Genomic DNA, 11,311 nt, shown 5'->3' with positions numbered 1-11,311 from the left:
CATTGAATTTGGGGTATCTGTTTCTGACCTAAACAACACATTTGTGAAGAAATGACAAGACAAAAGTGTTTAGGAGCCGTAAGTTGTGGAGAGTCACTAGGAGATACATGGTGTGTGGGGAATAAAGCTAGTGGAGGGTAAGGGTTATTTTAGAATGTTTGTTTGTACAGCATTGATTCCCAGTGTCTGGTGTGAAGGGTATCCTTCTCTTCCTGACACAGGGAGGGAATCTTTCTCATGGAAAAATTTGTGTCTTGTTTTCAGTAGAAAGAGCCATCAGAGGACTCTTCCTGCATTTGCTGTTTCTCAAGTGTCTTCAACTTGAAATAATTAATATGTCAAAGCAGCATATTTTGGGGTGGCTTGTCCTTAGCTCTTTCACCTGTTGTATCTTATGTGACTTTGTGTTAAACCATGGTGCTGTGGAACAGCCTCACGAAAGTGGAGTAGAACTGTATTGAAAGGTTGCTCTTTTCCTAATCTTGATGGAGATAGCCATGGATTCTTCTCTTGGGAATCAAGCAGCCCACATATGCTCCAAACTGCCTTTGGGTGTATTCCATCAAGGGGAATCTATGATGGTGCAAGACTCCCAGTGCTGGAATGGAAAGGTTTAGCCTAATTCCTGAATTTAGTATTCAGAAGCTGACTTGCTTGTAGATACTGGGCACACTTACCAATATCAGAGAGTTGTTCCTTAATAAAGATGATATTTTGATCTTCTGCTGTACTATATAGTTTTATTTTCTCAATTAATTCAAAATTTAGACCGAAAGAAAAAGGGAGCTGTAATTTTTGCTCCTTTGGAGCTCCAGAAAAATATAAACATTTTAAAATTACAGGACAGAAATACATTAGAAACCTTTAAATCTATTAAAATTATGTTTTTGAAGATCAACAATAAAGCAGGTTCATAATATATTATGGAATGTAAACAAAGATAAGAGAATTATAGTGTTTGTCAAGCATTCTGAAGGCATGTTCCCCATATTAATATTATCAGCACTACCTGGGAACTTTGTTAGCAATGCGAATTCTTGCACTCCACCTAGATTTACCGAGTCAGAAACTCTGGAGTGTCGCCAGAGGTTTCTGTTTAAAAAAACTCTGCAGGTATTATCAACAGTAAAGTCTTAGAGTTCTTCATTTTTAGCACACACACAATACTGGATGAAAATATAACAAAATGTTAATACTAATTTTATTTAAAAGGTGAGGTTACAGTTGAGTATGCATGTGTGTATGTGTGTGTATGATTCAGCATAAGTTAATATTCAAATAAATTATTTCATTTCCAGGTGTTTTTGTGGATCCCTTGGCTTACCTCCCATTGATATATCCCAAAGAGAACAGCAATTCTTGTTGTCATTTTGTAAGTTATCACCACTTATTTATCAAACCCAAGCAAGATTACAGATATTTGTGGTTTATGGGAGTACTTCATTTTTCCATTTAAGATTTTTTTGGTTTTGTTTTGAAGTAACTATATATATTTATAGGAAATTGTAGAGATAGAACTGAAAGCAATTGACTTTGGTATCCTACAATCTTTCTATAACTGCTTATCAATTTCAAGAGGGTTTTGTTTGTTTGTTTTGAGATTCCTTGGGATTTTCTGTAGAAAGAACCATATTGTTACTGGGGGAGTACCCAGCTTGTAGGTTCTTGACCTCTCTAACCCTGAAGAATGAGGAAAGGGGCCCTGGAGGTGCAGTGAGTTTACCATCCAAATAAAATTGTGGACCCAAAGAGTTTCGTGGAAGAGTGATTTATTAGACAGAGAGAGAGAGAGAGAGAGAGAGACAGCTCCCACACTGTTATGGAAAGAGAACCCAGAGAGGGATATCCCTTCAGGTAAGAGAAGCTGAAGTTTTAACCCTTGAGTTATTCCCTCCCAATTCATGTTCTTGTCCAATGAGAGGAGTTCTTTCAAAATTCCTCTGGAGTGATTGACCTTTGACTCTGATACCAGATTGGCTACTTGGTCTACAACCCCGAGTTACAGAGCCCCCTTCTCCAAGAGCTTTTTGCGGAATTTGGGACAAAAGAGTCCCACCTGGCTTTCCTGCAGCGGGACGATCAGACAAAGAATTTTACCTGGTCCACGTGGAGGAGGTGCTCAAAGAGCCCCAGCTGCCTGAGGTGAGGAGCTGGGAAATTCCTGCATTTGAAACCCCTCCCCTAGCGGACCCAGGAAGAGAAGTTTCTTTAACCCAGTCCCTCAGTTCCCCTTCTGAACTGGAAAGTCCAATTGCTGTTGGGACATGGGCGTTGATCACTCATTAACTACTTCCTGCTGAACTGGGGCGTAGAAGCGGCCCTGCAGTTGAGGTTTCCTCCAGAGGCAGTCTTCCAGGGGTGCAGGTCAATCCAGAGGTCCGTGATCCAAGGACATCCGGGGTTCCATTTGCAGGACCATTTGTAGCCTCGTGGCCTCAATTCTAGAAGAAACAAATTTGACAAGAAGGTTAAAGATGAGAGGCCTGACTGCCAGCAATAATAGAATGGTTATAAATGGGCTTAGAAGAGGGTAGAACCAGGACAGCCAGTTGTTAAACAAGCTCCACTATCCTGTTTCTTGAGGGCTTTTAGCCCTGCGTTCGATTTGGTCCCTCAGTTCTTTAACTTTGTTTAAGACCATACCTGACTGGTTTACAAAGTAGCAGCATTCTTCTGCTAAAAAGAGAGGTTCCTCCTCGCTCTGCTGTTAGCAGATCCAGAGCCCTTCTTCTATTTTGAAGAGCCACAACAGCCAAAGAGTTAAGCTGCTTCTGCAGTTACAAGAGAATCAGTAAACTTTTCCATGCCACCATTTAACTCCTGAGATAGCTTATAGTAAAACTGAGTGGAGGTAGTAATTTCTCAATGCCAGTACCAAGTCCTATTATTCCAGCCCCACTATAAAAGGAAGAATTGGGATTTGCATATGGCATGCCCTTGGCAAGAGAAGACTCTGCACCTGAGAGTCGGTGTAGATTGTCACGGGGGCACTAGGAAGGAGAGGAGGCATATTTCCCCAGGGGTATTGTTCAGGCAGCCATAAGCTGAGGTGCCATAAAGAATAAGCCCGGTGCTAGGCAGTTGAGGCCTGGGAGTAAGGCAACCCAGTTTTGGCATAGGGAAGCATTCGAGTTGTTAGTAGAATTTACACAAGTGAAGTTTGAGGTAGATGGAATTTGTAGATTGGTGAGCAATGGACCTACAAGCCCCGTATGATTTGTGGGAGAGTTAGTTGTGTTCCATGACTATTCAACTGGAACCGGGATATACGCTTTGAAGAGTAGTGGAAAGCACGTCCAACGATCAGTTGGGTTGTTGGAAGACGCCTCATGTATTCCTGTGAGGGTGGCGTTAAATAAGCTGAGTATATGAGAGTGTGTACGAAGGATCTCGTGTAACTTAGAAAGATCCAGGCCCTTGTGGGGACTGGGGTTACTTTGAAGTCTGCTTAGACTAGACTACTTCCTGATGTCACTGTTCCTATGCCTGATCTTGAACTTCACCTCATCTGACATTTCGACATGGGTAAAACATGTCCAGCAGGTGGTGGTTTTCTTAGCAGCTGGACAATTTGGCCCAGTTACTGTTCCCGTCCAGTAGGTGTGTGAGTGGTATGTGCACAGGGAAGCAGAGGTATAAAAATGTTTGTGCACATACGTATATGAGATGAAAGAAGGAGGTGGTTGACAGTACCTCAAGAACCGGTCGTGGAGTGAGAAATCATGGGCACTTCTTCCAGGAAGATACTAGCTAGTACTATGAGCATGTAACCCTACTGTTACATGTAGGGTGTGTGTGAGTTAACAGGAGGAGTGGGGCTAAAAAGAGGATAATGAGAACCACAAGAGATGTCATGGTAAGGGAGTGATAATGTCGGAGGGAGAAGAGGAGAGCTATTAGAAGTATCATTAGGCAGTAAGCCGCGGATAAGGAGAGTTTATGAGATGTAGGCCAATTCGTGGGGGCGACTGCATAGTGTCTGGTGGCAAATAGTAAAGTTAAGAGTGATAGTCCTGTTAATGCCAGGATGTAAGTCACACTCATGAGCAGTTATTTTCCTGGGGATCTCATTGGAAGAGCAAACATAGACCCTTTAAAGGCTCGCAGGTGTACAAAGGGCTGTCTCCTGGAACTTCAGGCTGTGGAGCGGAGGGCCTGTGACTTTCTTCAGGAGGTGTCCAAGGCTTCAGCCGACTGTGGTGAGTCTACGAGTCAATTCCCACCACCTTAACTGCCATTGGGGTAGACAGAATAACTGAAAATGGTCCTTCCCACGATGGGCCTAGAGAGGGAGAGTCTAAGGGGAGAGATTTAACAAGCACCAAGTCTCCAGGGCAGAACAACTCTTTCTGCTTTTCCCTGGGGTGCCCTTCAGGTAAGGTCCTAAGAGCCTGTTGGTACTTAGCTGAGGAGGTTCTGTCTTTTATTAGATCTGCTGTTTCCTTGTCTAATACGAGATCATTAGTAAGAAAGGGCTGTCCATAAAGCATCTCATAGGGCTGAGTCCTATTTTCTGAGGAGAGTTTTGAGCCCTTAAGAGTGCTATTGGGGCTGGGTGCGGTGGCTCATGCCTGTAATCCCAGCACTTTGGGAGGCCAAGGTGGGCGGATCACGAGGTCAAGAGATCGAGACCATCCTGGCCAACATGGTGAAACCCCATCTCTACTAAAAACACAAAACAAATGAGCTGGGCGTGGTGGCATGTGCCTGTAGTCCCAGCTACCTGGGAGGCTGAGGCAGGAGAATTGCTTGAACCCAGAGGCGGAAGTTGCAGTGAGCCAAGATCGCGCCACTGCACTCCAGCCTGGCACCTGGCAACAGAGCGAGACTCTGTCTCAAAAAAAAAAAAAAAAAAAAGAGTGCTATTGGAAATAGAGAAGGCCACAGAGGTGGGTTTCCTGTGCCAATTTCTTTAAATGTCTCTTAAGAATTGAGTTCATCTTCTCCACTTTCCCTGAGGACTGAGGCCTCCAAGCACAGTGGAGATGATGCTGTATTCCTAACGCTTTGGAAATTCCTTGGGTCACTGCAGCTTTGAAGGCAGGGCTGTTATCACTTTAAAGACAGCAAGGGAGTCTGAATCTAGGAATCATTTCATTAATCAGGACTTATTACCTCTTAGGCTTTTTCTGTTGTATAGGGGAAAGCCTCAACCCAGTTTGTGTAGGCATCTACACATACTAACAGATATTGACATCCCTGAGACTTAGGCATATGGGTAAAGTCCACTTGCCAGTCCTCACCTGGGTAATGACCGGTTAGCTCTTCCCCAAGAGGAACTCTGCGATGTGTCCAAGGATTGTTTTTCTGGCATATTTCAGATCCTCTGACTATTTGTTGGACAGCCATGAAGAGACCTTTTTCTGTAAATATAGATTTGGGCATTTGGTATGTATTTTCTACGCCCCTATGGAAGGTTTGATGTAGGGTTTTCAGTACTTTCCATGGCTGGCAGCAGGTAGGAGCACTTTCCCCTCCTCAGTAGCTAGCCATTCTGAAGGAAGATTATGTCCCTGGGAGACTGCCCACTCTACCCCTTCTGATGAGTCCTGAGGTCTAGTTCCCTGGACAGGGTTTTCCCATATTAAAGGTCCTTCTATAAATTCTCGTCTGGCTGCCCTTTTTGCCTCTAGCTCAGCTCGGCTATTGCCCTCTGCTTCCTTCTCATCTCCTTTCTGGTGGCCTTGGCAGTGTCAGAATGATGCCTCTTTGTGTTCTCGGACAGCTTGTAATAAGTCTAAAATTCCCTTATGACATTTAATGGGCGTTCCTGCCGAGGTTAGGAGCTCTCTTTCCTCACAAATGGCAGCATGGGTGTGCAAAACCAGGTAAGCATGTTTGGAATCTGTGTGTGTGTGTTTATTCTCTTTCCTTTTCCTAAGTTTAGAGCTCAAGTGAGGGCTACTAGTTTTGCCAGCTGGGCACTAGTTCCAGGAGGAAGGGAATTCCTTTCAAGCACTGTTTGGTCACCGACTACCGTATATCCTGCCTTTCAAACTCCATTTTCCAGAAATGAACTTCTGTCAGTATATAGGTTAAGGTCAGGATTGGCTAGAGGAGTTTCTAAAAGGTCCTCTTGAGCCGACAGTCATGTTCTCTGTCTGCCCCTTCCTTAGGAAGAAATGTAGCTGGATTGAGGGCTGCACATGTGTGCAGCTGAAGCACAGGCTCTTCGAGCATTAAGGTCTGATATTTGAGTAAGCGGTTGTCAGGCAGCCATAAGCCTCCCTTAGAAGCCAGAATTCCAGCTACATCATGTGAAGTCCATATAGTTAGATCTTTCCCCTGCACTATTTTAACAGCTTCTGAGACCAATAGAGCCACCATGGCTGCGGCTCACAAGCAGTGTGGCCAGCTGTTGCTATTGCATCAATTTCCTTACTTAGGTATGCCACTGGTTGTGGTGTGGTCCCCCGATTCTGGGCCAGAACCCCCAGTGCCACTCCTGACTTTTCCGTAACATAGAGGGAGAATTCATTCCCTGTAGGAAGATTAGAGCTTGAGCCTGCAGCAGGGCCTGCTTCAGGGTCTGAAAGGCGGCCTCAGCTATAGGGTCCCATTGTATTAGGTGAGTGTTAGCTTTTTGGGTTTCCTTAATCAGAGTGTATAGGGGTTTGGGTATTTCACCATATCTGGGAATCCACAATTGGCAGAAACAGTTATTCCTAAGAATCACCACAACTGTTCTAAGGTCTTTGGATGGGGGAAGGCCAGTATGGGTTGGAGACGTTCTCCGTCAAGGGCCTGAGTGCCCTTAGACAAGACCAGCCCTAGGTGTTTTACCTCTTGCCTACAAAATTGGGCTTTCGATTTGGAAACCTTAAATCCACAGGTGGCTAGAAAGTTTAGCAGGTCCTGGGTGGCCTGCTGACACTGGGTTTCTGAGTTAGCAGTTAAAACTAAGTCATCCATATGTTGAAGAACCAGGGTACCTGGATGTGAAAAATGACTAAGGTCCTGAGCTAGAGCCTGGCCAAACAGATGGGGGCTATCTCAAAAGCCCTGGGGTAACACTGTCCAGGTGAGCTGAGAATTCTGGTCTGAAGGGTCTTCAAAGGTGAACAGAAACTGGGAGTCAGGATGTAATGGAACACAGAAAAAGGCATCTTTAAAGTCCAGGACTGTAAACCATTGTGCATCTCCTGGTATTTGAGAGAGAAAGGTGTATGGATTGGGTATAGCTGGGTGTAAAGGGACCAGAAAAGGACTCCATAGCTTCCTTAATGAGCCTGAGATCTTGTTCATTAGATTTTTTATTAGCCTTGTTTATTGGATTTTTGTACTCCTAAAATAGGAGTATTTCAAGGGCTGTTCCAGGACCTCACTAGACCCTGAGCTTTTAAGTTCTTTACAATATCCTGTAGCCCCTTTTCGGCTTCTGGTATTAGGGGGTACTGTCTCTGGTAAGGAAAAGAGGTGGAATCCTTTAGCTTTATTTGAATTGGGCAGGCATTCTTTACCCACCCAAATTGTCCCTCCATTGCTCAAAGCTCAGGAGTAATCCTTTCTTCTAATAATGGGCAGCAGAGAGGGATGTCCTCCCTGATGTTCATATAGATAATGGCTCCTGCTCTGGCTAACAGGTCCTGCCCTAGTAAGGGAGTGGGACTTTCTGGCATGATGAGGAAGGCATGGGAGGAGAACACATCTCCCCAGTTACAGCTTAGGGGCTGGGAGAAATATCAGGAGACTATTTGTCCTAGGACTCTCAGATAGTTACAGACTTGGAGGACAACCATCCAGGACAAGAAAGCAAAATTGAGAAGGCCGTGCCAGTGTGCAGGAGAAGATAGACCTCCTGGCCCTCTATGGTTAGCGTTATCTGGGGCTCAGTGAGGGTGATGGCTTGTGCTGCCACTTGCCCTGGGCACCCTCAGTCCTGCTGTTGGGTCATCTTGTTGGCTACCTCAGGCCCTAGGAACCTTCATACCCTGAGGCAGTGTGCCTTCCAGTGATCCCCTTGGCACTGTGGGTGAGGACGAGGAGGTGGTCCATTCCTCTGGGGACAATCTTTCATAAAGTGTCCTGTAGTCCACAGTGGTAGCAAACTCTGCCAGACTGGAGGCTAACCCAGGCCTTTCCTTTTTCCGGGCCCCTTATGTCTGCCTGCCAGAAGGCCATGACTAGGGCTGCGGCCTTTTTCTTGTCCCTTCTGTCTCTTTCAGCCTGTTCCTCCTGGTCTCTACTATAGAACAGCGAGGTTGCTAGATTTAGTAACTATTCTAGACTCTGTTCTGGCCCCAGGGCTAGCTTCTGGAACTTCCTCCTAATGTCAGCTGCTGATTGCATAATAAATTTGTCTTTTAGTATTAGCTGACCCTTGAAGTCTGGTGACACTTTCTTAAGGTCTCCCATAACCACTCGAGGAAGGCTGTCGGGTTTTCTTCCTTTCCCTGAGTTATGATGGATAACGCCGCATAGTTTATGGGCTTTTACTAGTTTCCTTAATCCCTCAAGGATGCAAGTCAATAGGTGCCTACGACTCCAGTCCTCATGTTCTGAGTCAGGATCCCAGTGAGGGTCCATGCTAGGGACTGCCTGTCTACCTGTAGGGAATTTATCCTTCTCCTCTGATGTCATTGGGTCATGTGGTTGACTAAGGTACCAGGTGTCTCCAAACTCCTGAGCAGCTATTAGAGCAGCCTCTCTCTCATTGCTGGTTAGGGTCTGACTAAGCAATAACATGATATCTTTCCAATCTAATTCAAAGGACTGACCCGGGCCCTGCAGAACAACTATATACTTTTCCGGGTCATCTGAAAAGTTTCCTAAGTCTGCCTTGATTTGTTTTAAGTCAGAAAGTGAAAAGGGAGTATGTACTTTGGTTGGGCCAAATTCTCCTCCTACTGCCTGTAGGGGGCAGAGTTGGGGCATCCTAGTAGCCTGAGGTGCCTTGGCAGTTTTGGCCTTCCCTGACTCCTCTTGGGGTAGAGGAGCTGAGGAGACCTGGTCAGTATCGGTGGAGGGAGGAGCCACAGGGAGTCCTGAATATGGGGGTAGTTCTGAGGAGGGGCCAGTAGGGCATAGGTTACAAGCCTTACATAGCTGAGGATTCTCCCTTAAAGAAAAGAAAACTTGCACACAGGGGACCTCAATCTATTTATCTTCCCTCTTACAGAAAAGGTCTAATTGTAGAAGGGTGTTATAACTTATGCTTCCCTTAGGAAGCCAGGTTTCTCCACTTGGCAGAGGGTATTGTGGCAGAAAAAAATGTGCTGCTTCTTCAAAGATTATGGGTCAAATTAATCCCAGTTATCCAAGATACATTTTAAGGGTGATTTTGCCTTGGGAAGAGTAGCACCCATCTGAAATTGAACACACGGATGCCTGTATCCCTGGTTATTCCTTGCAACTGATAGCCCTAGGGTGTCCCCCAGTTATACAGCACCTTGCAGTTTTCCTTGTGCCCTAGATGTGTGACCATTTTCCGGGCCTCCCCCATGTGCCAGGTTTAATCATGCTTATCAGCATTAGGGGCACACCCTCACTGTCTAATGTCCATTTTGGCCACCTTACAGACACGAGGACTGCTGGCATGTCCTTGAGGAACAAGGCCAGTGAGACTTGGGTGATGGGTGCCAATATTCCCTAGTAAGACTTCAATTAACATAGGCCTGACCATAAAACTGCCCCAGGAGAATAAACTCCTTGAGAAAGGCCTCTAAGTACACAATCTTAAAGAAGGTAATGGTTGGCTGCACGGCCGAGGCCAGAACAATATCCTTGGGACCCAGGACTTCTCCCCAACCCCACTTTCCTCTACAGAAATATTCCCAAGGGTTGTAGAGCCTGTAATTAACTATTTGAGCCTGGGACAAGCTCTGACTATGGTATTCTAGATGGAGAAATTTTCCCATATGGAGAGCCAATCCTAGGCAAGACAAATGTACATTATCAGATTCTGGCACCATTCAGTTGGATTGAGAAATTGCAGGTGACAATGTTCTATAGCCTCCAGTACCCACTGATAGACTCCAGTTCTGTTAGGACATAACCTAGCACAGAGGACTAAGGGAACTGGCCCTGTGTATTTTATACTGTAGGAGGTCCTCATAGGCATAAGCCTGAGGGCACTATGAGCAAGGGTCCCTGGACTGCCACCCCAAGAGCCTCAAAGTCCTAGCAAGAAGGGTAATAGCCTCATGCGTAGGAAATATATTAGAGGAAAGGGTCGGAAAGAAGTTTGCCTCACAGATATCTGGATCCAGGAGATTGGCGTCTGAAAGGCTGGGCATGGCTGGTATAGGTGGCTTTTTCTTACGGGGTCTAAGCATAGCCGCAACCTCAACCAGACTGAACCAGGAGTTTGGGACCACTGCCCTTTCCTCCTACTGACCCTCAGCTTGGGCCACAGAAAGAAGGAACAGTAAGAAAGTGAAGCTGGTTTGGGTCTAACCAATACTCCCAGTTCTGAAGAGCCAGGGGTTGTTAGCCCTTTCCCAGAAAGCCTGACACCTGTGTTTTTAGTCTGGTAGCCATGCTAGTCACTCTTAAATGGCCAATAGTCACCCTGCTTCCACCTCCTTAATAAATTTTAAAAAAGGAAAAAGACAGATTAGCAAGCAAAAGGGATTCAATATCACTTACCGCTCTGTAGTTCAATGTCTCCTGGCTGGCTTGCCAAAAGATATTACCCAGGGAGTACCCAGCTTGTAGGTTCTTGGCCATTCTAACCCTGAAGAATGGGGAAAGGGGCTCCAGAGGCACAGGGAGTTTACCTTCTGAATAAAATCATGGACCCAAAGAGTATTCCCTCCCCATTCATGTTCTCATCCAATGAGAGGAGTTCTTTCAAACTGCCTCTGGGGTGAATTTTTTTTTTTTAATCTTTGATTCTGATCCTGGATTGGCTACTTGTTCTACAAGCTTGAGTTACAGAGTCCCCTCCTCCCAGAGCTTTCTGTGGGAATTTGGGACAAAAGAGCCCCACCTGGCTTTTTCACATGTGGGAAGATCAGACAAAGAATTTTGCCTGGCCCACTTAGAGAAGGTGCTCAAAGAGTCCCAGCTGCCTGAGGTGGAGAGCCAGGAAATTCCTGCATTTGAAACCCTTCCCCTAACAGACCTGGAAAGAGAAGTTTCTTTAACACAGTCCCTCAATATCATCTACAAAGGCAGTTTTTTTCCTTTGGCTTAAAGTTCTTTCTTTTTCTTAACTTCTATTTTAGGTGCAGGTTTGTTATATAGGTAGATTCATGTCACAGGGGTTTGTTGTACAGATTATTTCATCTCTCAGATATTAAGCCTAGTACACATATACTTATCTTTTCTGTTCCTCTTCCTCCTCCCCACCCTTCACCCTTGAGTAGAC

General features: G+C 45.4%; 1 long non-coding RNA gene across 2 annotated transcripts; it reads right to left on the bottom strand.

The window, feature by feature from the left end:
• Positions 1-726: 726 nt before the first annotated feature.
• On the bottom strand, positions 727-10,699 carry LOC108592591 (uncharacterized). 2 transcript variants are annotated; one of them, XR_004726851.3, is made up of 3 exons: positions 10,588-10,699; positions 5,244-5,363; positions 727-2,441 (listed from the first exon to the last, which is right to left on the bottom strand). It is a non-coding gene; the product is annotated as an uncharacterized LOC108592591 (long non-coding RNA). The 2 variants fall into 2 exon arrangements; XR_008473246.2 differs by lacking the exon at positions 5,244-5,363.
• Between the last annotated feature and the right edge of the window lie 612 nt (positions 10,700-11,311).

The sequence above is a fragment of the Callithrix jacchus genome, chromosome 7, assembly GCF_049354715.1.
Source record: "Callithrix jacchus isolate 240 chromosome 7, calJac240_pri, whole genome shotgun sequence".
In the NCBI taxonomy this organism is placed as follows: Eukaryota; Metazoa; Chordata; class Mammalia; order Primates; family Cebidae; genus Callithrix; species Callithrix jacchus.
This window is presented reverse-complemented; position numbering and strand designations above follow the sequence as displayed.